We start from the raw sequence: 26,156 nt of genomic DNA on the forward strand, positions 1-26,156 counted from the left end.
AGGGAAATGATGTGCAAGCCCGGGCATACATGTACATGTATGTGTTACCTGGGCAGCTACGCTCCTGGCTGATTCAAATGAAGTGCAAATGTCACGTCAATGTCAATATTACAAACTTTGATTCCTCATATCTGACAACTATAAATGTATTACAATGTCAACACATTGGTGAATGAAATCCAGACTAAATAAGGTAACCGAGTCCTCATTTATCAGCCATGTTACAGGATAACGTACATGTAGTCCTTCTGATATAGTTTGGTATGGAGGCCCAAGGAATCAATTCTCCACCACTGTTTACAAGTTTTACCTGCAAATTATAGAGTTGAATCTGTATGTTTCATAGGACTTGGACTGAATAAATATCAACCTTTCTACATCTTCTGAAATAAACAGACCCAATTGACCCGATTGATTAAATTTGGTGACTAAAGACAAACTGGTGGTCAAAATTATTGGTAATTAGCTCATTATAATTACCTACAGGTCCCTTAAAAATTACGCTCCCGCTGTCAAGGTCGCCTTGTGTTTATTAAATAATATTACATTCTGAGTGTTAATTCTTTCTATGAACATACCAGGTGAAAACAACAAACATATGACCACGAAAGCACTGTGAATATAGTATGGAAACATCGCTTCACGTGCTGATTTACAGTAAAATATTACAATAATGCGCCCCGAAATATATAGTCCCCGTTTCATTTCAGTAAATTGTGTTTACTTTGCCATCAATTTGTCATCTATTCACATCAAACATTTCTAATTCAACACGAATTAATGTATAAGATGTCATTTGATGTATTTTTGTTTGAAATAAAAGGCAAAACAAAAACAAACAAAAATCGATTGGAAGTTGCGGAGCGGAAGGACACGGTAAACAATGGTGCAATGGCGGGATCACCGGCTGTTCCATTAATTTAGCATCTTTTCGTATAAAGTTATAAAAGGTTTTGAATTTAAAAATGACTCTGCTCTTTGTTTGTTTGTTTTGTTTTCAAATAACCCTAATGGAATTTGAATGGATATTTTTCATTTTCATGGCGGCTATGGATAGAGTAACTATCTACATATCTTCTGAGGGCGTTAACCACCACGGGATATGTGGATAGCTACTGCTATTCATAGCTGTCATGAAAATGAAAAAAAACCCATTCAATCCATATCTAAATTGGATAAGCTATATGCATAAATTTTATAATCGTTGTTAACGTCATTGATCAGTAACTGACTTTATAAGTTTTATGCCAAGATGACAAAATATCTAGTTATTACTGTGATTGTAACAAATATGTCATTGTATACCATCTTACAGAGTGATTTATGTTCAATTACGATTGTTGTCATTTGGATACATGATAAATGTTAGAAGCTGTCTACAGAGCTGTTTGTATTCTTTTGAAGATACCAAATATGAGGGAAGCTATTTCGTTAACATAACGAGTTACTAATCACCTCTGTGGTATGTATGTGGTCCACCAAATACTTGTCTGTCTCTCCCTTGTTATGAATCTCGTACACGGCTGTGTCCTGTAGGAACCAGGGAACCAAACGATTTCCCATAGACGATAATGTTATAACGTTTACCACTGTCCTGCTTAAATGGAGTTTTCAACACTGGTCCACTAGCCATAATTTGGAAGAATGTCATCTCGGAAACCTGTAAATAGAATGTTTAAATTTTTTTTTTACTATATATTTCACATCTAAATGTACATGTATTGCCCAACCCACACATAACTATCTAATCAATAGGCACCGATGCATTCACCTTCCAATTAATGTTAAGTTCTGACGCTTGCTTCTCGCTTCTTATGCCTGAATGATCTATGTTTCGAAAGAAAATGGAAATGTGTGAGCAATTATAACAAATGTTGTAAAGATTTCAACTTAGCGCCAAACCCTACGTGAAGCCTTCCAAGTTAAATAATATCTCTAGATACTTATATCCCAAGTGGTCTAGTGGTTAGGATTCCGCGCTCTCACCGATAATTCTACACATTTTTACGAAAACCTATTCGGTTCTTTTTGAAAAGCAAAATAAAAAATATGTCAAGGTTAGTTTTTAGTGAACTGTCAGTAAAATGTAATGACTATTTCATTAGTTTTCATGTTATAATGATGATAGTGTTACACGTTCGAAAAAATGACGACCATGTAACTAGTTTTGATATAGTGACGGCCATATAACTAGTTTTCATAAAGTGACGACCATGTAACTAGTTAGGACAAAGTGACGACAATGTAACTAGTTAGGACAAAGTGACGACCATTAACTAGTCAGGACAAAGTGACGACAATATAACTAGTTAGGATAACATAACGACAATGTTACTAGTTAGGATAAAGTGACGACCATGTAACTAGTTAGGACAAAGTGACGACCATATAACTAGTTAGGACAAAGTGACGACCATGTAACTAGTTAGGACAAAGTAACGACCATGTAACTAGTTAGGACAAAGTGACGACAATGTAACTAGTTAGGACAAAGTGACGACCATGTAACTAGTTAGGACAAAGTGACGACAATGTAACTAGTTAGGACAAAGTGACGACCATGTAACTAGTTAGGACAAAGTAACGACCATGTAACTAGTTAGGACAAAGTGACGACAATGTAACTAGTTAGGACAAAGTAACGACCATGTAACTAGTTAGGATAAAGTGACGACCATATAACTAGTTAGGACAAAGTGACGACCATATAACTAGTAAGGACAAAGTGACGACCATGTAACTAGTTAGGACAAAGTAACGACCATGTAACTAGTTAGGATAAAGTGACGACAATGTAACTAGTTAGGACAAAGTGACGACCATGTAACTAGTTAGGACAAAGTGACGACCATATAACTAGTTAGGACAAAGTGACGACAATGTAACTAGTTAGGACAAAGTAACGACCATATAACTAGTTAGGACAAAGTGACGACAATGTAACTAGTTAGGACAAAGTAACGACCATGTAACTAGTTAGGATAAAGTGACGACCATATAACTAGTTAGGACAAAGTGACGACCATATAACTAGTAAGGACAAAGTGACGACCATGTAACTAGTTAGGACAAAGTAACGACCATGTAACTAGTTAGGATAAAGTGACGACCATATAACTAGTTAGGACAAAGTGACGACCATGTAACTAGTTAGGACAAAGTGACGACCATGTAACTAGTTAGGACAAAGTGACGACAATGTAACTAGTTAGGACAAAGTGACGACCATGTAACTAGTTAGGACAAAGTGACGACCATATAACTAGTTAGGATAAAGTGACGAATAAAGTGAAGACCATGTAACTAGTTAGGATAAAATGACGACAATGTAACTAGTTAGGATGAAGTGACGACCATATAACTAGTTAGGACAAAGTGACGACCATGTAACTAGTTAGGACAAAGTGACGGCCATATAACTAGTTAGGACAAAGTGACGACCATGAAACTAGTTAGGATAAAGTGACGATCATATAACTAGCTAGGATAAAATGACGACAATGTAACTAGTTAGGACAAAGTGACGACCATGTAACTAGTTAGGACAAAGTGACGACCATGTAACTAGTTAGGATAAAATGACGACCATATAACTAGCTAGGATAAAATGACGACAATGTAACTAGTTAGGACAAAGTGACGACCATGTAACTAGTTAGGACAAAGTGACGACAATGTAACTAGTTAGGACAAAGTGACGACCATATAACTAGTTAGGACAAAGTAACGACCATGTAACTAGTTAGGACAAAGTGACGACAATGTAACTAGTTATGACAAAGTGACGACTATGTAACTAGTTAGGACAAAGTGACGACAATATAACTAGTTTTGATAAAGTGACGATCATGTAACAAGTTTTGATAAAGCGATGACTATGTAACTAGTTATGTTAAAGTGACGACCATGTAACTAGTTAGGATAAAGTGACGACCATGTAACTAGTTAGGATAAAGTGACGACCATATAACTAGTTAGGATAAAGTGACGACAATGTAACTAGTTAGGACAAAGTGACGACCATGTAACTAGTTAGAAATGAGAAGTAGCGTCATCCTAGTAATGATGGTAAATGCCAACGTCATGTGTTATTTACTGTATCGTGCGCTTTACTGTATCTCTTGGTCCATTGTATGCTGCCGATATGATGAACACGAGCCGTAGTTCTGAAAACAAAACATCTGCTGAAATTATCAACTTGAATATCACTGAGTACATGTGCATATCCTAAAGAGAATGTTGATATTTTTGTTTACAAAAAATTATCACATTTTTTTTTTATATACAATTGCATATTCACAATTGACTTCTATATAAATTGAAAGTAGTATGTTCTGATACGTAATATAATACAGTGTTCTGACCATTTAGTCCCCAATTAACTTATGTACATATGTGTATTTATCAAAACGAAGACAATCTAAGCATATATATTCATCTGTACTAACATCAATTATTCAGAGAAAATACTAAAATACAATAGATATAATCCGGATATTTTGAACTAATCACTAAGTATGCTGATGTTATGTTTTTTTTCACTTACTCTTACCTCTTCACGTTGATGTCCATTGTAGAAACAAATAAAATAACAATGAGGTGAACACATAAAAGTACAAATTGTAAGTCAAAAACATCACGCAAATTTATGATAGGATGCAATACGTGAAACATAAATTATACGACTATATACTGTATACGAGCTTTCAGGTTATTTCGTTGGTACACACTTAAACAACGAATGTGTATACATAGCAAACGTTTTATACAAATGTATTCAAGGATATGTGTAAATATCAATTGTATAAAAATCACACATTTCAAGACATCATGTAAATTTCATGGTCTATACAATGCCAATATACTTAATACATTATATACCGAGCAAAGTTGGCAAGATTCATTCACATTTTAACAAATATGCCTGTTCTTACACTCTCTCTCATACTCTAGGAACTTCTTAAAAGGACAACTTCATCATTACAAAACACAACGACCGACATCAACACGACGAAACGTCAACATCACAACGACCACATCACAACGACCACATCACAACGACGACACAACGACGACATCACAACGTCAACATTACAACGACAACATTACAACGACGACATCACAAACAAACCATAGTGGTATTAATGTGCGAGAACAAACTGATGATGGATGTGAGGTGAGTGTTAGCTGTACAAACTGATGATGGATGTGTGGTGAGTGTTAGCTGTACAAACTAATGATGGATGTGTAAGGTGAATGTTAGCTGTACAAACTGATGATGGATGCGAGGTGAGTGTTAGCTGTACAAACTGATGTCCTGATAGAAGCTATTATGCTGGGATTAAAATCCGGGGTCTCAGGATGCCGTTCCGGTATATTGTTTACACGCGTCCTGTGTTGTTTCAGGTCCAAATAAAAAAGTCCATTACATTGAGATGAACGTTACATGATTAAGGACTATTTCAAAAAATAAAAATAATAATTATAAAAATGAAACATTGTTGTTTGGTTTGACACTTACGAACAGTGACTCGGAGGAAGATTCTTTTACTTTGACGAGGTCCCCAATTATTAGCAGCGTTACAGATATAATTTCCCTCATCATTTTGTTCAGCTCTATAAATGGTAAGGGACGGAAACATGACATCTGATCCTTCGTACTTGATCCCATTAACGTGGATATCGGTAATACCATTGCTGGATGTGCGCTGCCAGAAAACGTTGGCAGCGTTTGATGAAACCCAGCACATCAATGTGACATCATAGCCAATAAAAACGGAGTAATTGATTCTGGTAATGCTGACATCGGGGGGATCTAAAACAAAGGACAGATGTACAAGCACAAGCCATTCTCAGTAGTAACAAAATATTTGTAGCCAGCACTATGAGTCTTCCGAAGCAATGATATCAACACCATCACTGTTAGACATCAGACAAGTCACATATTTATTTTTATATCAAGTAATATTAACGTATTTATCACAACAACTGGCCCGTTCTACCATGCAGTCCGACCATGTCATAAATATCATAAGACAAGTGTGGAATAAAACTATTATGACGATTCTGTCTTTATACCTTCGACATTCGAGTGATTTGAATTAATTTGAAAGCTTATATTCTAATAAATATAAGTAATGTTATAAACAGAGTCTAACATTATGTTAAGTAATATTTTCACTCAATGATTGTTTATGACACTAACCTTAAACAAATTATTGAACTCATTCAATGTGGATTTGGCACAGCGCTATACGGTACAGGTATTTAAGGCTAGGGAACGTGCTGTAAAATGTCTTATTTCGTCGTTTTGTTGTTATATATGTGTACTATTCGCACCCATGTATGCATATAAAATGCGATTCAGGTATTTAGATTATCTGATAAACGACTTGTCACTATGATCATATCAGGGTATCGGGCCGACCATCACTGCGCCATTGAAACGTTATTCTTTAAGAACATGGATGTGGCGTAGTGGTATAAGCTGCGGGTATGTTTCAGATTCAAGGCGATAAGGTGCCGTAGTTTGTGAGTTCCGGGCCCTGTCAGTTAGCGAGTCGTAAAATCGCCTTCCTTTGTCATTTGTGTTACTATGTTATATGTATATATTTGCAGCACGAATCAAGTATACAATGCTGTCCGGTGATTTTGCGCATCTAAGAGCAGAGTTGTTGATTCGTTGTATTTTAAATGAATATGATCGATAAAAGTTCTGTATACTAAATAAAAAATGGTTTGTCCTTCCGAATGTCAAAGAAAAAAATGGTATTTACAGAACAAACGCTTACTAATCAACGAAGAGTGTGCTTACCCCCCTTGTTTAGAGAACGTCAACATGTCCGGTGATATTGCGCAGTCGTTTATATCCGGTCTGGCAGCACAGAAAAAGTATCTACGGTGGCCCATAACCATCAAAAAGCTACTGTCCAAGCGACAAACGATGCATTTAAAGTGGATATATGTTCATTAAATGTCATTTCATTTTTTTATATTACAAAAACGTGGAGATGTTCAACAAAGTGATTTTCTAACGAATTAACACAATAAAAAGATACACAAGTACTTCAACCCTATATAATTATATCTCAGGTGCACAGTTGGGGCACAGGAAGTCGTCATTTTCTGAAAGACTGTCAATGTCTGTACAAAATTTTAAATGCACCCAATTTTGACATCGAGTGCATTGGCCCCAGTTAACAAATTTGATGCTAGTTTGCAGTTGTAGACCAACAGGCTGCCATTTGCCACACACAACACATACATCGTCCTCCTCCTCGGTGTCACTATGTCTATCATTTGCCCTTTGCTCTTTTTTTCCCGAAGTCTTTTTACACGGATTTTTTCCTTTTCGTGAGTTCTTATGTGGTCCCTTTCCTTTACCTATCAATTTGCCTGTTGTAGTCTTGGGTTTTTTGGGGTCACTTACATCTTCTCCCTGATTCTCTTTGCAAATTTGTTCTTTCAATGGTGGTTTAAATGACTTTCTTTTTGCCGTACTAGTGTGTTTTACGTTGTCTGTTTCTGATATGTTAACCTTTTCATTTCCACTTCTCTTTTGCATCTCTTTCTTTTTTTGGTAGGATTCATCCTCAGTAATCGCACATCCATAAGGTGGTACAAACGCCTTTCTTTTCTTTTTAGTTTCTCCTTTCTCTGACAACCTCGTGCTGTATTCAGATGACTTTTCCTGAAACAAAATTTTGACATTTCTGTTATCTTGCCTTTCTGTTCTGTTGATGTTTTTGCTCTCTGTCTGTTTGGTGATAACAGGTGGTTCAACTGATGGGGCAGATGGATTGAATGGAAATATTCCAGTCTTTCTAAAACCCGACATTATGGTGCTCACAGTCAATGCACTTTTGTACGCAGTGCCAATTAAACTGGGCAAATCCTTTGGGGTTATGACAGAATTTGGATTACTGTGTAAGAACTTATGAATCTGTGCATTAAGGCTGCATTTTAGAGGGCTAAAACCAGCAACATCCAGTGGCTGCAAACAGTGACTGCTGTGTGGAGGGAGTACAAATAGGTGCACATCCTCTTCTCTTGCTGCCTCAATGACATCAATATTGATATGTGTGGAATGTCCATCGTAAAGAAGAATGCAAGGCCGTATTGTAACATGTTTCAAGAAGTGGTTCTTGAAAAAATCAAAAAATAACACAGAATTCGACCATCCAGTGGGAGAAACACGATATTCAGTACCCTGAATGCCACTCGATCTCATTTCTTTTGACAGACGTTCTCCTTTAAAAATGATATACGGTGGTATCGTCTCACCAATGGCACTTCCAGCAGCTATCAGGGTCGTATTCGCCGATTTGCCTTGAGTAACAGCATATGGATTTGTTCCAGCTCTTGCTAGGACTTTAGGTGGAGTGTGGTCTAAAGATATCCCAGACTCATCAACGTTCCAGATTTGCTCTGCTTTGTTCATGATCTGATATTTGTCTAGGATCAACTTCAGCTCAGCAAAATATGTGCACAGCATATCACTTGTCACTGCCTTGTCCCTTGCAACTTCTCTTTTCTTTGGCTTCACCATCGACAACTCGGGAAAACGCCCTAGAAAACCATAAAACCAATGCTTTGTAGGCTCAATATTTTCCTTCCCAACAACCTCACAAATATTCTTTGCCATCTCAATAATTTGCCATCTGGTAAATCCATAGCCTAAATGGGCCATTCCAATGCAGTGATCTGCAAGAAGTTCTTCCTGCTTTCTAGAGAAAATTGTAGGGCCGCCTTTTTTTACATCTGTCCCTTCTGGATGTTTAAGTCTGTACCTTAGAGTTGATTCTGGAATGTTATGAATTTTTGCTGCACTTCTGATTTTATGATGTTTAGTTTTGACATCAGCATAGGCCTCTTTCATCATTGCATATGTATAAGTTGTTTTTATCTTTGAAGAAGGCATACTGACGGAAATTCTGAAAATAAAGAAGACTGTACTGTATTTTTTATTTTAATATTTTTTAATCTTAGTTACTTCACTTATTCTACAACAGCATGTTTTTTAATATTATTATTTTTTCTTTTTGTTTATATTTGTAAATTTTGATGATGATGTGTTTAAAACAGTGATTTCAATCCGTTCTTTGACTATGATTTTACGTTATGATTTGGAGCTGATGGGCTTCCATAGTTTTTTTTAAAATTTTGGACGAGTTTCCCGCCACTTGAATGCAATGCTGATTCGGGGCCTCATTTTTCATTCATGAATCGCAGGCACAACTGAACGTCGTCTGCTCGGTAGTAACAAACGTGCATTATAGCTTGCACAAAACACATTTTTGGATTATTTGCTCCAGTTTATTGAAGTATATGGGACGTAAGCGAAATCAGTTTGCAGCAATAAGGTAAGAAATCTGTGAAATAGGATTTTCCTGTGATATAATGAGATATGACGCAATGTTTACAACTCGCCGGAGGCGGCGACCATCTACATTTAGGCCTTGTTGATATATATGTGTTAATGATGGTTTTACTTAATTATTATTGCATGAAGGGAGTAATTACTCACCAATATCTCGTTTCTTCTGCACCAGATTTTAGTTTCTGCACAAATGTCACTTCTGATGAAAAAAAATTACAGCTGACACGAATATAGTAAACGTAAACATCGTAGTATTTTTGACGGATGTGACATCAGATGGGCGTAACTTTCGACTGCGCAAAATCACCGGATGCGCAAAATCACCGGACAAGCCTGTATTGGCAGATATAGACCCATAGGGATGTGGGCTTAGATTATAGCCTCGAACATCAAAACAAACTTAATGCCTTATTGAAATGAAAAATAACAACCAGAACCAAGGTGTCTTTATTAAGGAGGGATTCTATCATTTCGCTAATAAGATAGCTGTATTGATGTCGGTTTACAAAACAAGATGAAAATGAGTTCAAGTTCAATGTTTTTAGATTTAGAAAATTAGATTATGACAAATATGTAATTTATGTCTTAACTGGGCATTTAAAAAAAAATCAATGGTCCATCTATTAAGAAAAGTCCGTTCATATCTTAGACAATGGTCCGTCAAAAATGAACATTATTTAAATAAGAGTTTGATATATTCTATACGTACGTCCTGTAACTCCGAGTGTGATTTGAACACTGGTTCCAGTTCCTAGAGCATTTGTAGCTGAACAGGTGTAAAATGCTTCGTCATTGATATTAGCTTTAGTGATGGTCAAGTATGGAGTATTGACCGTTGATCCGTAGTATTTAGTTCCGTCAATAGTTAGAGTAGTAAGCACACCTTTGTATATACGCTGCCAGAAAACATTCGTATGGGTAGGTGTGGCAGTCACGGTACATCCAAGTATGACTGTTTCTCCTTCGAAAACTGTATACGCATTCCGGGCAGTTTCTACCAAAGGGACACCTATGAATATTTAAACAGCAATAATAATCATGCTTCATGAAGTTACTGGGAAGGTATTCTCGAAAATGTTTTTAACACTTTGGCTGTAAGAAGCAAACACTTCTTATAGTAACGGAGATATACATGTATGCTGCATGACATTGATGCAGTGTTATTCATTACATATTGGTTGCACATCTATATAGACACAAGTAGTTTGCATTTGACACTGCTGTTAAGATATATCTCAGGGTGATCAAGTGTTCTTAATATTATATGATTTATCTAACTACCTTTGACTATAAGCGTGGTTTTACCACTAGTTCCAGTTCCAACGATATTTGACGCGGAGCAAGTGTAGACTGTGTTGTCATTGTAACTAGCACTAGTGATGGTCAAGGATGGAGTGTTGACCGTTGATCCTTTGTACTTTATTCCGTCAATGTTAAGCTTGGTAGGTACACCATTGTCTATACTCTGCCAGAAAACACGGGTATGGCTAGGTATGGCAGTCACTGTGCATCCAAGTGTTACATTGGCTCCTCTGAGTACTGTGTATGAACTTGGGGCTATGCTAGCCATAGGTATATCTGTTTCCAAAACAATACAAAACAATTAATTACCTAGTCCTCTATGACGTTTAGCAAGCGAACATATATAAAGATGTCTTATTTTCTGGCTCTCCCATATCCAGTCAAGAAGGGTGGGTATCATTAATTTTTTGGCACAAAGGTTTGATGCCAAATTTGCTGTTCCTTCCCTCACTCCTGTTTAAGAATGAGAATTTGTCAAGCTACTAAAAGTATGGTAGTCCCCTCTGACACTGCTAACAAGCGAATTTATTGGCTCTCCCTTCCCCAACCCAGAAGATTGTTTATCATTAACTTTTCACCCAAAGCTTTGCTGAAAGATTATTTGCTGTTCTTTCCCTCTCTCCTGAAGAATGATTATTTGTCAAGCTATCTAACTTATTGAAACAATAATCATCTTTCTAAGATTGTAATTTTAAAATCATTTTCGCTGTTTGATTTGATTTTGTGTGATGTATCTTCACAAGCTAAATATTGTCAAGACCTCCTTTCGATATTTTATTATAAATGATGCAAAAATAGTCTTTCCCTGAAGAAAAATATAAAAAAAACAATATGGCATATTCTGGTATTCTGGTATTCTCACCATCCATTAGAAAGGTATTATCATCATCCATTAGGTTATATACCAATGTACCTCTGATTATAAGGTATTCTCATAATATTTTTTGTTATATTAAACACATACTTCAAAACCTTTTAACTTCAAGCAAAAACAAGTCCGATTGGAGTGCTCATAGAAATAATAAAACAACATTTGTTATTAACTGTAAACGTGTATTTTCGACCTACGGTATGTTCTGCTTCCTAAACTATCTTTATTGAGAAGTTAATTTGCTATTGCCAGTCATATTAATTTACCAAATACCAAACACTGCATGCTTACTAACAAATTAAACTTAATTTGTACATCGAATCAAGATAATACTCACCCCCTGTGACGTTGAGCTTGATTGGACCACTGGTTCTTGTCCCGACGTCATTTCCTGCGGAACAAAGGTAGGTGGCGATGTCAGAAGTCGTTGTGTTGGAGATAAACAAAGATTGCGATTTGATGGTAGATCCCGAATACTTCTGTCCCGTTATAAGTATTGAGGAAGCTATACCGTTGTTGACTCGCTGCCAGAAAACTTTGATAAGTGGTGGATCAGCAGATGCTCTACATTCCAGTGTGGCGTTTTGTCCCTTGAAAACTGTATAGGATGTGTCGGCGATAGTGACTATAGGTAGATCTGTGTATGACATATACCATTGTGATAAATATATATTACTACAACGTCTATACTAAGTTATAGACTTACTATGGGTTTATTGTTTATCAGTCAAAAAGGGAACGATGCCTGTCACAATTGTTATATAACGCTGTCAGAAAAAACCCAATCATAGAACGATTCCTGTTATAATTTACAACGAACACATCCTGTTTTATCTCATAGAATGTTGACCGTTATATTTCACATAAAAGGCAGTCTGTAACACTTCACGTAAAACCCATCCTGTTATACCAAAACATAAAACGCGCTCTGACACACTACACATAGAACGAGACCTGTTACATTACACATATAACTAGACCTGTTACACTACACATAGAACGAGACCTGTTACACTACACATAGAACGAGACCTGTTACACTACACATAGAACGAGACCTGTTACACTACACATAGAACTAGACCTGTTACACTACACATAGAACGAGACCTGTTACACTACACATAGAACGAGACCTGTTACACTACACATAGAACGAGACCTGTTACACTACACATAGAACGAGACCTGTTACACTACACATAGAACGAGACCTGTTACACTACACATAGAACGAGACCTGTTACACTACACATAGAACGAGACCTGTTACACTCCACATAGAACGAGACCTGTTACACTACACATAGTACGAGCGGACTAAAGTTAGCAGCGGATTCGTTACTTGTTATTTGGGATTCAAATAACAAATTCGCTGTTAGCAGCGGACTTGGAATTCAGTTGCATAATAGTAATTTTCGGCATAGCCGTATATTTTCTTTTGACCCCAGATATGACACGAAAGGTGGCTTTACTGGTCAAGCTGAAGTATGTGATTGGTCAATGTAGCGGTAAATGCAAAATGCAGATATGCAGTTAAAGACGAAACAAAATTAAGATTGAATGCAAGCTCAATAAGTGGATGTATCTATTCAAATGACACATTAATAAAATCCTATTCCTGATTCAAATGCAGTCTTATTATCACCAAAATGATTCAAACCGATATAATTTTGTTATCCGTGCTGAAACTGCGCATTTATTAATTATTTCGTTAATTTATTTCACCAGCAGTTTTACATTATAACCACCAGCATTAAAACTATGCCGTTTATCTTTTTTAAAGATATTTCTTGTTGGTTATGATATTTAATTTGAGATTGGAAATGATGATAGAACTGATAACCGATATTAATTATAATAGAAAAAATGATTTTATAGACCAAACGACAATTCTAGACTTGGTAAAAATGTCTCGTTAAGCAGAATTTCTTACTTCCTGTAATTGTGAGTGTTGTTTTCTCACTGGTCCCGGTCCCTAATGTATTGGTGGCAGAACAGGTGTAAGATGCCTGATCGCCTGTAACCGCTGCTGTTATTATGAGATCGGGAGCGTTTACGGTTACTCCCTGGTATTTGATGCCATCAATTATGATTTTACTGGTTTTTCCATTGTCAGTTCGCTGCCAGAACACTGTAGTATGGTTTGGGTTAGAAAACACCTTGCAACTAAGAATGACGGTATGATGTCTGATGACAAAGTATTGGTCACGGTCAATGGTAACCACGGGAACACCTGTATCAAAAAATAAAGAATGACACTTTCTGTTTCATCAACATATAACAGAAAATACATTAGCTACATACGGTATCAATGAGGTGGATATTTAAATGGTAACACTCAATCTGTTTCTAGGTAAGTACTATACGATGTAGATATTTACATGGTAACGCTCAGGTCGTTTCTAGGTTAGTACTATACTATATATAGATATTTAGATGGTAAAGTTCAGGCAGTATGCAGATAAGTACTAATACTATTTAGATGGTAACGCTCAATCTGTTTCTACGTAAGTACTATACTGTATATAGATATTTAGATGGTAAAGTTCAGGTTGTTTGTAGATAAGTAGTTATACTATTTAAATGGTAACGCTCAATCTGTTTCTAGATAAGTACTATTATACCATATAGATATTTAGATGGTAACTCTCAAATTGTTTCTAGGTATGTACTAATACTATATAGATATTTAGATGGTAACGCTGAGGTTGTTTATAGATAAGTAATGATAATATATAGATATTTAGATTGTAACGCTCAGGATGCTTCTGGGTAAGTACTAATACTATTTAGATATTTAAATCGTAACGTTAAGACAGTTTCTAGGTAATTACTATACTATATCGATATTTAAATGGTAACGCTCAGGTTGTATCTCAGTAATTACTATACTATATCGATATCTAAATGATAACACTCAGGTTGTATCTCAGTAATTACTATACTATATCGATATCTAAATGGTAACGCTCAGGTTGTATCTCAGTAATTACTATACTATATCGATATCTAAATGGTAACGCTCAGGCTGTTTCTTGATAATAGCTAAGATATTTATATGACAAATAGGTTCTGCACACACTTAAGATTCCATCATCTGCCACAAAATGTTTTCCGATGAACACGACCTTTGGTTTATTTTATTCAACGTTCTATTAACAGCCATGGTCATTTGAGGACGTGCCGTGTTTTGAACACGAACGTGCGCGAAATGTTAACAAGGACATGTGTATAGACATACCGGCTACATTAGCCTGACTTGGGATGAACACAACTAAATTTTGGAAGTGGGAAATGGCAGCTGATTGGAAAAGTGGTATTGACAGTAAGATAATTAACAGTACTTACCCACAGTACAGTTGTCGATACTAACACTGCCTTCGCCTTCTGTTGTTCTGCCCCTGGTACAGTTTATACAGGATGTGAAGTACTGCGATCGGCCGTCGATGGTACGGTAGGTCCCTATCGGACAGGGAACACAATGGTCTTCCCCGTCCAGCTCCGTACCTGGTTCTCCGCAATAACCTGATATGTAAGTGTATTACATAGTTTTAATAATGCGAATTCTTTTTCTTTTTAAACCATCACAAAATAAATGACATCATCTTTTTAATCTTATGATAATTTCTCTTGTAGGTCTGGATGGAAGCGTGGGTAAATTCCTGTGGGATGAAACCGTAGTACCCGGGAAACAACCCCACGTGATCGAGTAGGTGACCCCTTATACATTTTCACATCCAAATCAGAATCGAACACAGCCGACAAAGTGAAAGGCGAGTAAGTTAGCAATCTGCCACTCAATCATACATCATTATTATAAGTTAATTATTACACATACCACATGATGGTAATTTAATGTCAGTAAGAACAACCAGACAACCAGTAAACGTGGTTATTTTGGCAGGTGGTTAATTTCGCGATTTCGATACGTAAACTATACGCGTTGGGGGTAATTTTCGCGATCAAGCCAACTTCGTTTGTAGTTCGAGTTTACTCAAATTAGTATCAATTAAAATACACGCGGGGGAAATTTTCGCGATCAAAAGGGATCCGCGTAATTAGCATTTATTTCCCCCTCGCGTAAATTTCCACGTTTACAGTATCACCATGGATAACTTTTGATCAACATTATACATAATACCAATGAGAATAGACATTTAACATTGGATTCCCATGCCACTGGTAAATAAGACTCACGTTTACAGGAACTTGAGTTCGTGTGTTCTGTAGTTTCATTAGGACCGCATGGTTTACATCTGTCTTTTGATGTCGGTCGTTCGATTTCCTGGAAGAAGTCGTGGCCACAGTTTACACAGGTACCACTGTCATTTAGTTCCTGTCCTGTACTACAGATATCTGTAGGGGCACAACAGAATAAAAGGTGTTTTATGCACATTTATAAACAAGAAAGGATACAGCAACATAAAACTTTTCATTTACGCTGAGAAACAGTGGTCCAGTATATATTATAGTCGTTTCATAGGCGGTGCTCAGCTAAAATAGAAAATACTTATATCAGTGGTGATCAGTAATAGTGACATTTCGATAGGTTTTAGGTTAACTGACACTAGTTTTCATTGTAATCGTGACTTCACGATAAAAATAGACGTATATTATATTCCACTCCCCCTTTTGCCCGTTAATCTGTACAAAATTATTAGAAAATACTATGTGATACGTTCTATATAGAATGTTTGAATGACAGAGGCTAAAAAGTATAATAAAGGTTTGCTAGTCGAAATAGAAAAGAATATTTGGACTCCCAACATCCTATTACATATGTACAGATATCATTTTTCTATCCGTCTGCCACAATATGCGGTATTTTCTAGTATAATTTACAATTGTTTATACTTAATGAATTGACTAGAGTTGTACATGGAAGAATGGACACTACCTCTGTTACTTCCTACATATAAATGAACATAGACAATGTTGACATTTTCTCTGTGGTTTCCTATACAGAGTTGTACATAGAAAATGAGGACACTCTCTGCGACGTCCTACCTACCTACCTATTGCTCTTCGTATCAAATATGTAGACAAAATCTCTCTGGATTCCTTCCCAGAAATGTGTGTATGTACAGATAGAATGTGTGGATAATATTGGTGTGACTTCATACCAAGTGATGTACAAATTATGGACAATATCTTTGTGGCTTCCTATCTTTATATTATAGTACACATAGAATATGTAAACACATCCGTTATGACTTCCTACCTATAGAACAGTTGTAAACGCTGATACTGCCAGCCTCTTCTGTCGTCTTGCCGTCAGTACAGTTCTCACATTGTGATGATACTGTGATGTTACCGTCAACTGAACGGTAGGTCCCCCTTGGACATGGTATACACGTGTCATTTCCATCATAGTAAGTACCGACTGGACATAACACTAAAGAATAAATCAATCGTCTGTTAAAGTAGATTTTATCATATTTGAATATCACCGGGAATCCTTTGTTATTTCGAACATGTACTTGAATACAATTTCAAAGCGTTGTTATCTGATCAAAATATATCATCAAAAGTTGAAAGTTATAATTTTGCAACGTGACAATTGTTAAGGCCCCTATTTAATGTTTGATTTTAAGGATAATCTAAATAGTAAATCCAGTGATATCCTACCATGGCGTCATTGAACAGATCAATTGTTAGCATGTATGATATGCTTATAATGGGTTTTGCTGTTGATATGTAATTTGTTCAACTGTTTATGAATTTCAACAAATCATGCAAAAAATGCATGTTTCAATGGGACAAAATTATCTCATTTGTATCATATATTACACAAAATAACCATGTCGTTCTGCTCACAGGTGTCTATAACACACAACAGGAGTACTGGTTTGACCGGATCTGACTTTATATACATATAAACACAGATTCTATTTGACCTTAAATACAATCGACGGTTAAAAATAATATCACACAAATATATTAACACTTGCTTTGCAGTATTACTAGAAGAAGTTTATCAAGCCCAATGTTATTAATTTTCGGTAATTACGCACGGCGATTAGGCTTGAGCATCAATATCGGGCGGCCTCGATACGCATTTGTCAAAGTATTACGTAGTGGTAAATTACTATTTTATGCAATACGATCAAATAAATATATATCAATGATGAATTTTGAATTCACACAAAAAAAAATAAAAAGCAATGTCTAAACATTGTGAAAGATGTTGATTGCATTATTTTCTTTCCGAATTACTTTTATTAACTGTCTGTCTGTCAATGACAATACGGCAGCGCCTCCTATTAATTTGTGTTACATTTGGCTGTTCTATTAATATGATGGCTGTTCCAACGATGTGAATTAGCTTTATTTCGTATTAAAAAACAATTAATAGTGATATAGTGTAAATGTAAGGATCTTTTCTTATTTCTTGTAGCTGCATCGAAGTGTATTAACATCTGGGTGTAAATTTTAAATATATCTCTTCTGTATTGGGTCTTATGAAAATTCTGTTTACCTGATTTTGAGGAATTGCGTCAGTGATATAATAAACATGTATTTACATACATATACAGTGTACTTCCAAATGCCTTTCGAATAAGGATAAAAAGGGTTATACAATATATATTTAAATAGCTACACCAATACTAGAGCAGATGTTAAAATATGTAGCGGTTGCAACATACAAAGACCGCAATTATTATATTAACATTATCCTAATGATGTAGTTAATGAAGAGTCACACTTTAGGAAACATTTTCTGCTGTTAATTAACATTTATGTGTTACATAGGTATATACATATCAAACATAACCAAGACATTGTCAACAAGAAATGCAATCACCCTCACAATCTTATCATCAGTACACTTCGTTTTGGATTTATCCGTCGTTTTCCCGAAATGATGAAGTAGTGTTAAAGATCATATTGTATCACAGTGCGTCTTTCAAAATAAATAAATAAAAAATAGATAAGAAAAAAGGCCTAATTCTAAGTATTATTTGCAAGGTCATGTGTATAGACGGGCATCATATCGGGTTTAATTGCTTGACTTAGAAAGAACAAGACTAAATTTTGGAAGTTGGAAATGGCAGCTGCTTGGAAAAGTGGTATTGACAGTAAGATAATTAACAGCACTTACCCACAGTACAGTTGTCGATACTAACACTGCCTTCGCCTTCTGTTGTTCTGCCCCTGGTACAGTTTATACAGGGTGTGAAGTACTGCGATCGGCCGTCGATGGTACGGTAGGTCCCTATCGGACAGGGAACACACTTGTCTTCCCAGTCCAGCTCCGTACCTGGTTCTCCGCAATAGCCTGATATGTAAGTGTATTACACAGTTTTAACAAAGACAATACAATATTGCTCCAGTCATGTTATTTTTTGGTGAGGCGTCCACAAAATAACGCGATCCCAATAAGTTATTTAACATTTGATGACATGTAAACTGTTAATCTTTAAATAATTACGAACGAAGTGATACTATCTTGTTTATCTTATAAAAAATCCCTCTTGTTGGTGTGGACGGACGCATGTAAGGGGTCTTACCCAATAGATTGTAACATCAAAATCAGAATCGAACCTTGTTGCCAAGTTAAAATAGGCTTAACACCGCACCAACCAATCATCCGACATTAACATAACTCATTATATGTACCACATGGTGGTAATGTAATTTAAGTAAGGAAAATCTGGTATAACCATGGGAAATATTATATCAGTATCTATGTTATACAGGATAATGAACGTAATACAAATAAGAATAGGTATTTAACATTGTATAACCATCATACTGGTACATAAGACTCACGTTTACAGGAACTTGAGTTCGTGTGCTCTGTAGTTTCATTAGGATCGCATGGTTTACACCTGTCTTTTGATGTCGGTCGCTCGATTTCCTGGAAGAAGTCGTGGCCACAGTTTACACAGGTACCGCTGTCATTTAGTTCCTGTCCTGTACAACAAATATCTGTACAGGCACATCAGAATGAAAGGTGTTTTGTAAACAATGACAGACAATAAATGATACAGTAAAATAAAAGTGTTATATTCCTTTTCGCGGGGACGAAAATGAAACAGCGGTCCCGTATGTATACTGCATGGGTTTTTATAGGCGATACTTATTTATAATAAAACATACCTATATCAGCGGTGATCAATAATAGTGATTTGTCGATAAGTTTAAGATTAACCCTTTTCGTACTTTGTGTTCTTTCCGGATTCCGTACCGGAAGTAGTTATTAGGCTCGTCCCCAAAAGTTTACACAAAATGGTAGACTACATGTGCATTTTGGCTCGTTGTTTTTTATACAGAAACACAAAGGTTAGTATTATCTTTGTACATTATTGAGAAATATTTAACTAAATTAGATCAAGATGTCGCATTGAACAATATGAAACATCCTAACACTGACATCTAAAATTAAAATGTAGCAAGCCGCCAAATTGTTTACTTGAACAACCTATTGAGAAAATATCACAATTTACCCTAACGGACAAAAACGAAACCTGAACGAAATAAACACAAAATTATCAACAAAAATCTGTATTACAAAAGTCTTGAGCACTTTTTATATGTCATTGTATCAGATAATTGTATGTGTCAGGTACTGTTTTCAACAAATCAACACTGAAATAATGCCAGCTTAGTCGACAGTTGGAAAGAGGGAGCTTGGAATTATGTAGACTATAGTCGACAGTGGGGAAGAGGGAGCTTGGAATTATGTAGACTGTAGTCGATATTGGGGAAGAGGGAGCTTGGAATTATGTAGACTGTAGTCGACAGTGGGTAAGAGGGAGCTTTGAATCATGTAGACTATAGTCGATAGTGGGGAAGAGGGAGCTTGGAATTATGTAGACTGTAGTCGACAACGGGGAAGAGGGAGCACATTTTTATGTCGAATATAGTCGACAACGGTACTAAAAGAGTTAACAGACATTAGTTTTTACTGCAATCTTTAAAACATTTGAAATTATCATGACAAATATACTTTTATTCCACTTCATTATTTTCCCCAAAAATTCAAAAACTCAAATCAATGAGGGATCAACATCGGTCCTCGAGTAAAAAAATAAAATAAACAAGGATATCTTGACTCCTGACTTCCTAATACATATATCATAACGTTATCCGTCTACCACATCATGCGATGTTTTGCAGTATTCATGTAGCTTCTTTTGTCCATACAGAGTGAAACTAACTAGAAATCAACATAGACAAAAAGGACACTACCCCTGTTGCTTCCTACCTAGAGATGTAAGTAGAAAATTGGGAGAATATATGTGGCTCCCTACCTAGAGATGTACGTAGACAATTGGGAGAATATATGTGGCTCCCTACCTAGAGATGTAAGTAGAAAATTGGGAGAATATATGTGACTCCCTAACTAGAGATGTAGCTCCCTACCTAGAGATGTGGTTCCCTACCTAGAGATGTGGCTCCCTACCTAGAGATGTACGTAGTAAATGGCGTCCTACCTACGAAGTGTTGTTATTATAGAATATGTAGACACAACCTATGTGGCTTCCTACCTATAGAACAGTTGTAAACGCTGATACTGCCAACCTCTTCTGTCGTCTTGCCGTCAGTACAGTTCTCACATTGTGATGATATTGTGATGTTACCGTCAACTGAACGGTACATACTGTAGGTTCCCCTTGGACATGGTATACACGTGTCATTTCCATCATAGTAAGTACCGACTGGACATGACACTAAAGAATACATCAATCGTCTGTTAAAATTGATTTTTATCATATTTGAATATCACTGGGAATCAAGGTATGTAGGATGGTAAAATAACTTACGTAATTAACACCTTTTTTCTATATTAAACAAGTAACATTTTGTTGATACCTTTAGCATATGCCTAAACATGAATAAGCAACCGAAGTCGAAATATGTTCATTTTTTTCAAACCGTTGTTATCTGACTAAAATAATATAACGTCAAATCTTGGAACGCATAAAAATTGAAATTTGCAACCGTCACCACTTGCATAAGTCTGTCAGCCTAATTTGGAAAAATTGTGTCAGTGATAAAATAGAAAATGTATTTACATTCATATAGATTGAACATCTTAATGTCAATTATGTCGTGTAAAATTGGTTATGAAATACATACTTAAGTAATTAGACCAATACTAAAGCAAATAATGAAATATATAGCGGTTGCCACATACAAAAACCAAAACTGTTATAATAACATTATCGCAATGATCTAACCATTGTACATTACTATTTTATAAAAACAAATCTGCTGTTGATTAAAGTATATGTGTGTTAAAAACAGCACAACCAGTAAGAAATCACGTATGACGTTTCAGTAAAAATCAATTGATACATCATCTGAAGGGTATGTGAATCTAATCGACAGGTACATGTGTATTGGAATCGACAAAAAGCAATTCGATCATCCTCACAATTATATTAACAGTGTACATTTTTGTACTTCGTCTTGGAGTTATCTCTGTAACTCTGAAATGTTTAGGTATTGTTGACGACAATATTGTTCCACCGGTCGCCTTTCAGGAAAAACTAAAACTTCCCATAATACCCTTCAGCACATCTTAATTATGACTTTTTTGTGTGTGAAATACAACTTGAACAAAGGAAATATCATACAGAACAGCGAAGTTACGTACCATCTGACTCTGCTCCTGACAATACGGACAATATTACATACATTGATGTAAACCAGTCCATACTATCTTGTCATCAATGTCGATGTAATCAGTTAAGGAAGTGTATATCGTACTATAAAGAAATAAAACGTAGCAGTACACGTGTGATTCAGGTGTTTGAATATGAAGACATTTTAGTGGCTAGAAACTTTTTAGAAACAAATGCTAGTGTGTGTCATAAGGCAGAGTTCCTATCACATTGATAAAGCGGAGTAGATAATTGAGTTTTTATGCCCCGCTGACCAATTTGACGTTAAGCTATCAAAGGGTTTTTGACGTAGCATCTTGCATTTGTTGTTGAGAAATCTCCCCATCCAAACCATAGTATAACGATAATGTAGAATGTCCTGTGATAATTGAAACACGTGGCATATCCGATAGAAAAAAATATCAATTATTATCTTTATTATTTTCAAATATTCTCTTGCTTTCTTTTGCATTACCTTATTTCTAAAAGAACAACAACAAAAAACAGGCATACCCGGATGATAAACAATGAGGTTGTAGAACGAAGAAGAAGGTTCTACACCGAAAAAATATCAAGCTCATAAATCATACAGTTTTTTTTATCCACGTGGATACACCAATCGTACACCACGTGCGACCTGGGTATTGAGTCGAGCAATGCCTGCCTGTTTATCTCGAGTAGGGGCATCGAAATATTTCTATGTATTCCATGTGTTGCTGTGATTGTGGATACATGTAATTCGGAATGATTTGTGAAGTCTTAACGAGGCGTTATGGGTACAGATACATCATTCCAGAAGGAAGGTCCAGTTTTGGCAGGCAAGAAAATATAAACCTAAATATATACGCAGACTAAGAACATGTCGATCCTATAAAAAGAGAATATAAAGATAATTATGATTAACAAATGTTAAGAATACACCGATTAAAATATAACGTGTCTAGAGGCTAGCGAATCGTACTCATAAAAACACGTTAGATACCTGACTCAGTTACAATTCAGCATATAAATGCACGAGTGAACCGGCGAATGTCAAGTTGTACGGAAAATAGAAACGGAGAGAGGGTAAGTTGAGAGCCGGATATATCGTTAAGATAGTGATAAAAAAACTAAATCGTAACGCCTTTCTAAATTTCGGTTGGTAGAAGAGTAATATATTGACATGGAAATATATTTGTCCCTTTGCAGCTACTCAATTTGGGTCACCACTGGGAACGGGACAGCCTGAAAAATGCCGCTCGTAATTTCCTCTATGCTGACGAAAACTAGGTTAATTATTTCTGTAGAGCCAGATAGCTCTTAACGAAATATTCAGTATGTACCTACCATGTAGAATTGAAATGTTACTGAAATCCCTGTCGCGTGGTGTCTTGTATTTTAACGCGAACAAATCATTTATGGTTCTAGAGTGTTATCCCAAAATTGTAAACACGAGGTCAATGACGCTATCATCAGAAGATCGTTGTCATGCCAACATAATGGCATAGGGGCGTTGCTATCTAGTAACATTGTTACATCCAGTGAAAGCAATGTTCAATGGAATTATTAGAATTGACACAACCAAACAAATATTTTTTGAAGGCACTGTTTAAATATGAATACACAAAGGATAGAAGCCATTCTAGAGAAGAAGGTCTAAACGTCTGGAGTATTGAAAGATTCATAGATGCATATTCGAGTAACAAACTGTCTATTGATAACAGAGAGTAAGATATGTATTGAGAACAAATGATCAATTTGATCGACATACTGTTTGAAACGATCACATTCACTGACTCGTCAACGAAAAGAAATGCAATTCGGCGTGTATCTAGTTTATATATGCAATGGGAAATGTAACATGAAGTACATTAAACACGGAACCAGAAATGTAGAAATTTGGATGATATTGTGTAATACATTACACAAACACGTTGACAGGGAAAGTAAATGATATATATATATATATATATACATATGACAAAATATAAGGATTCGATAGCTTTATAAACATTTTGAAATAAAGGACAGACTATCGTTATCACATTGATAAAAAACTTACCAGGAAGCGTGTCAGTAGAAGTAGAATGAAGAGTAATAACAAAACATGTCAAATAATAAATTATGCTCGTCGTGGGGAAAGAAAATCTAAACTGAAGAATAACAAAACCAATTTCTACCGCGCCCGACTGAGTTCATTATAAAATTGAGGCATATGTATCACATATTCAGTTTTCTATTAAATATACATTAATATGTTTAAATGGTCTCTAATATATTAAATACTCACAATAGCCTTGCGGTTCAGATGAATTGTCTTTGTAAGAGGTTGATATCAGGTTGGAAGTTTTTCTTGTGCTAAAGATGCAAATGACGACGATGTTGGATTTGGACAAGATATCTATGAAACAACAACATCGACTTATATTTATGTAAAGTTGCAGCCATTGGAAACACGTGCTTTTACGAAATTTGATATTTCATGACAGACAGAATCCCTGTCAGCGAAGGTATATATTTCACTTGTAAAATTATCAAGCCGGGATGTGACACACGATGTATTTGTTACAGGATAGGTGTTCATTTACGCAGTTTAATTATCGAAAAGCCAAATAGTTTATGTTTATAATAAACAATTCGATTAATTTATCGCGTTAGATTCATGTTCTCGATGACAAATGAGATTAAGAAAGGTAATTGAGCATTATCAGCTGTTCTAAGGGTAATCATCTTTTGAAAACCCGAACACACCTTACACGTCCTAAATTACACGATATCCACCTGTTACCGGACTGGTGTATTCCTTCTGGTAAGCTGAGATGTACGTCTCCTCATACAGTCTTGTTCATATCATGACATTCTTACTCGGGTAACAGCTGTCAATGGGCTAAATTTCAACACTGATCCAGTTTGTATGGTAACAGATCATCTTACAACAAACAGAAGTATTAGAAAGGAATGAGGAAGATCAGACTTGGTTAATTAAGCGCGATTATTAGTTTGGATTGTATGAAATAACAGACTGAGCTACTGGAGAAGAGCATAATTCCCCAACTGGCGACCTATAAAATCAGCTGTTGAAGAAGTAATGTGTGGCGTAATGTCTGATATATTCAGAATTAAAATTTTCAAGTACCTTTAAAAATCAACCTTTAGTTAATTTTGATTAGTAACTCCTTCAAAATCACAAACTTTAGCTCCTATAGATATCTTGAGATACTGCCTGTGTCATATTCGTTTTCTGTTTTTGTTGTGGACTCTATATCTATCAAACTGTTTTCTTCAAGCACGCTTTCGTTCGACTTTTTTTAACATCAGAACGTCAGCTTTCGCACTGCATTTTCGGATTGATTAGCCTTATATGCAAGCTTAATTTTTTTATGTTATCTCGTCATCTCAACGATTGATATCGGCAATGCATGTCCATCTAAATTTATGGAATTACACATTTTTGGAACCTAGCGTTACATGAAATTTAATCAGTGATACATAGAAATAATGAACCTGTACCTTGTTCAATTCAATCAGAAATTGTTAATTCGCGTCATTGCTGATCAGCTTTAATGTATCTGGCACCTGAAGTTATGTTTTATTCATTGTGACTGCTCCGCTCTAGTATAAAACAGTCTTGTTCGATACACATCGCAAATCGTCTCGGTGACAGTGTGGAGACGCCTTTGAAAATGAAGATTTTATTTCTTCTAGGATACATATCAACCTTGTTTTTTGAAGGTAAGATCTCTCTAGGTTTTTACTCAAATGTTGAATTTACGTTCTTACAGTCCCTGTCATCAAATGAAAATATTTTGACTGGAGTAGTAAAATACAGATTTTTAGATATATTTCCTTTCTGAAACTACTTTATACAATGCACACACTGTGGAACAAGCTTCAATAGGAGCGCGATTTTTATGATGAATGTGATATTTATGAAAAGGTTCTATCAAGCCCGATGACCTTTTATGTCAAGTGTAAAGTAATTGTGTTTTTACATCTAATGTTTTTAGTT

The 26,156-nt window shown here is 35.8% G+C and overlaps 1 long non-coding RNA gene across 1 annotated transcript; it reads right to left on the reverse strand.

Annotated features, from left to right (window-relative positions):
- Nucleotides 1-57: 57 nt before the first annotated feature.
- On the reverse strand, nt 58-5,809 carry LOC117336771. Its single transcript, XR_004534650.1, has 3 exons — nt 4,097-5,809; nt 1,456-1,660; nt 58-310 (listed from the first exon to the last, which is right to left on the reverse strand). It is a non-coding gene; the product is annotated as an uncharacterized LOC117336771 (long non-coding RNA).
- Between the last annotated feature and the right edge of the window lie 20,347 nt (nt 5,810-26,156).

Source organism: Pecten maximus, chromosome 10 (assembly GCF_902652985.1).
Source record: "Pecten maximus chromosome 10, xPecMax1.1, whole genome shotgun sequence".
Lineage (NCBI taxonomy): Eukaryota > Metazoa > Mollusca > Bivalvia > Pectinida > Pectinidae > Pecten > Pecten maximus.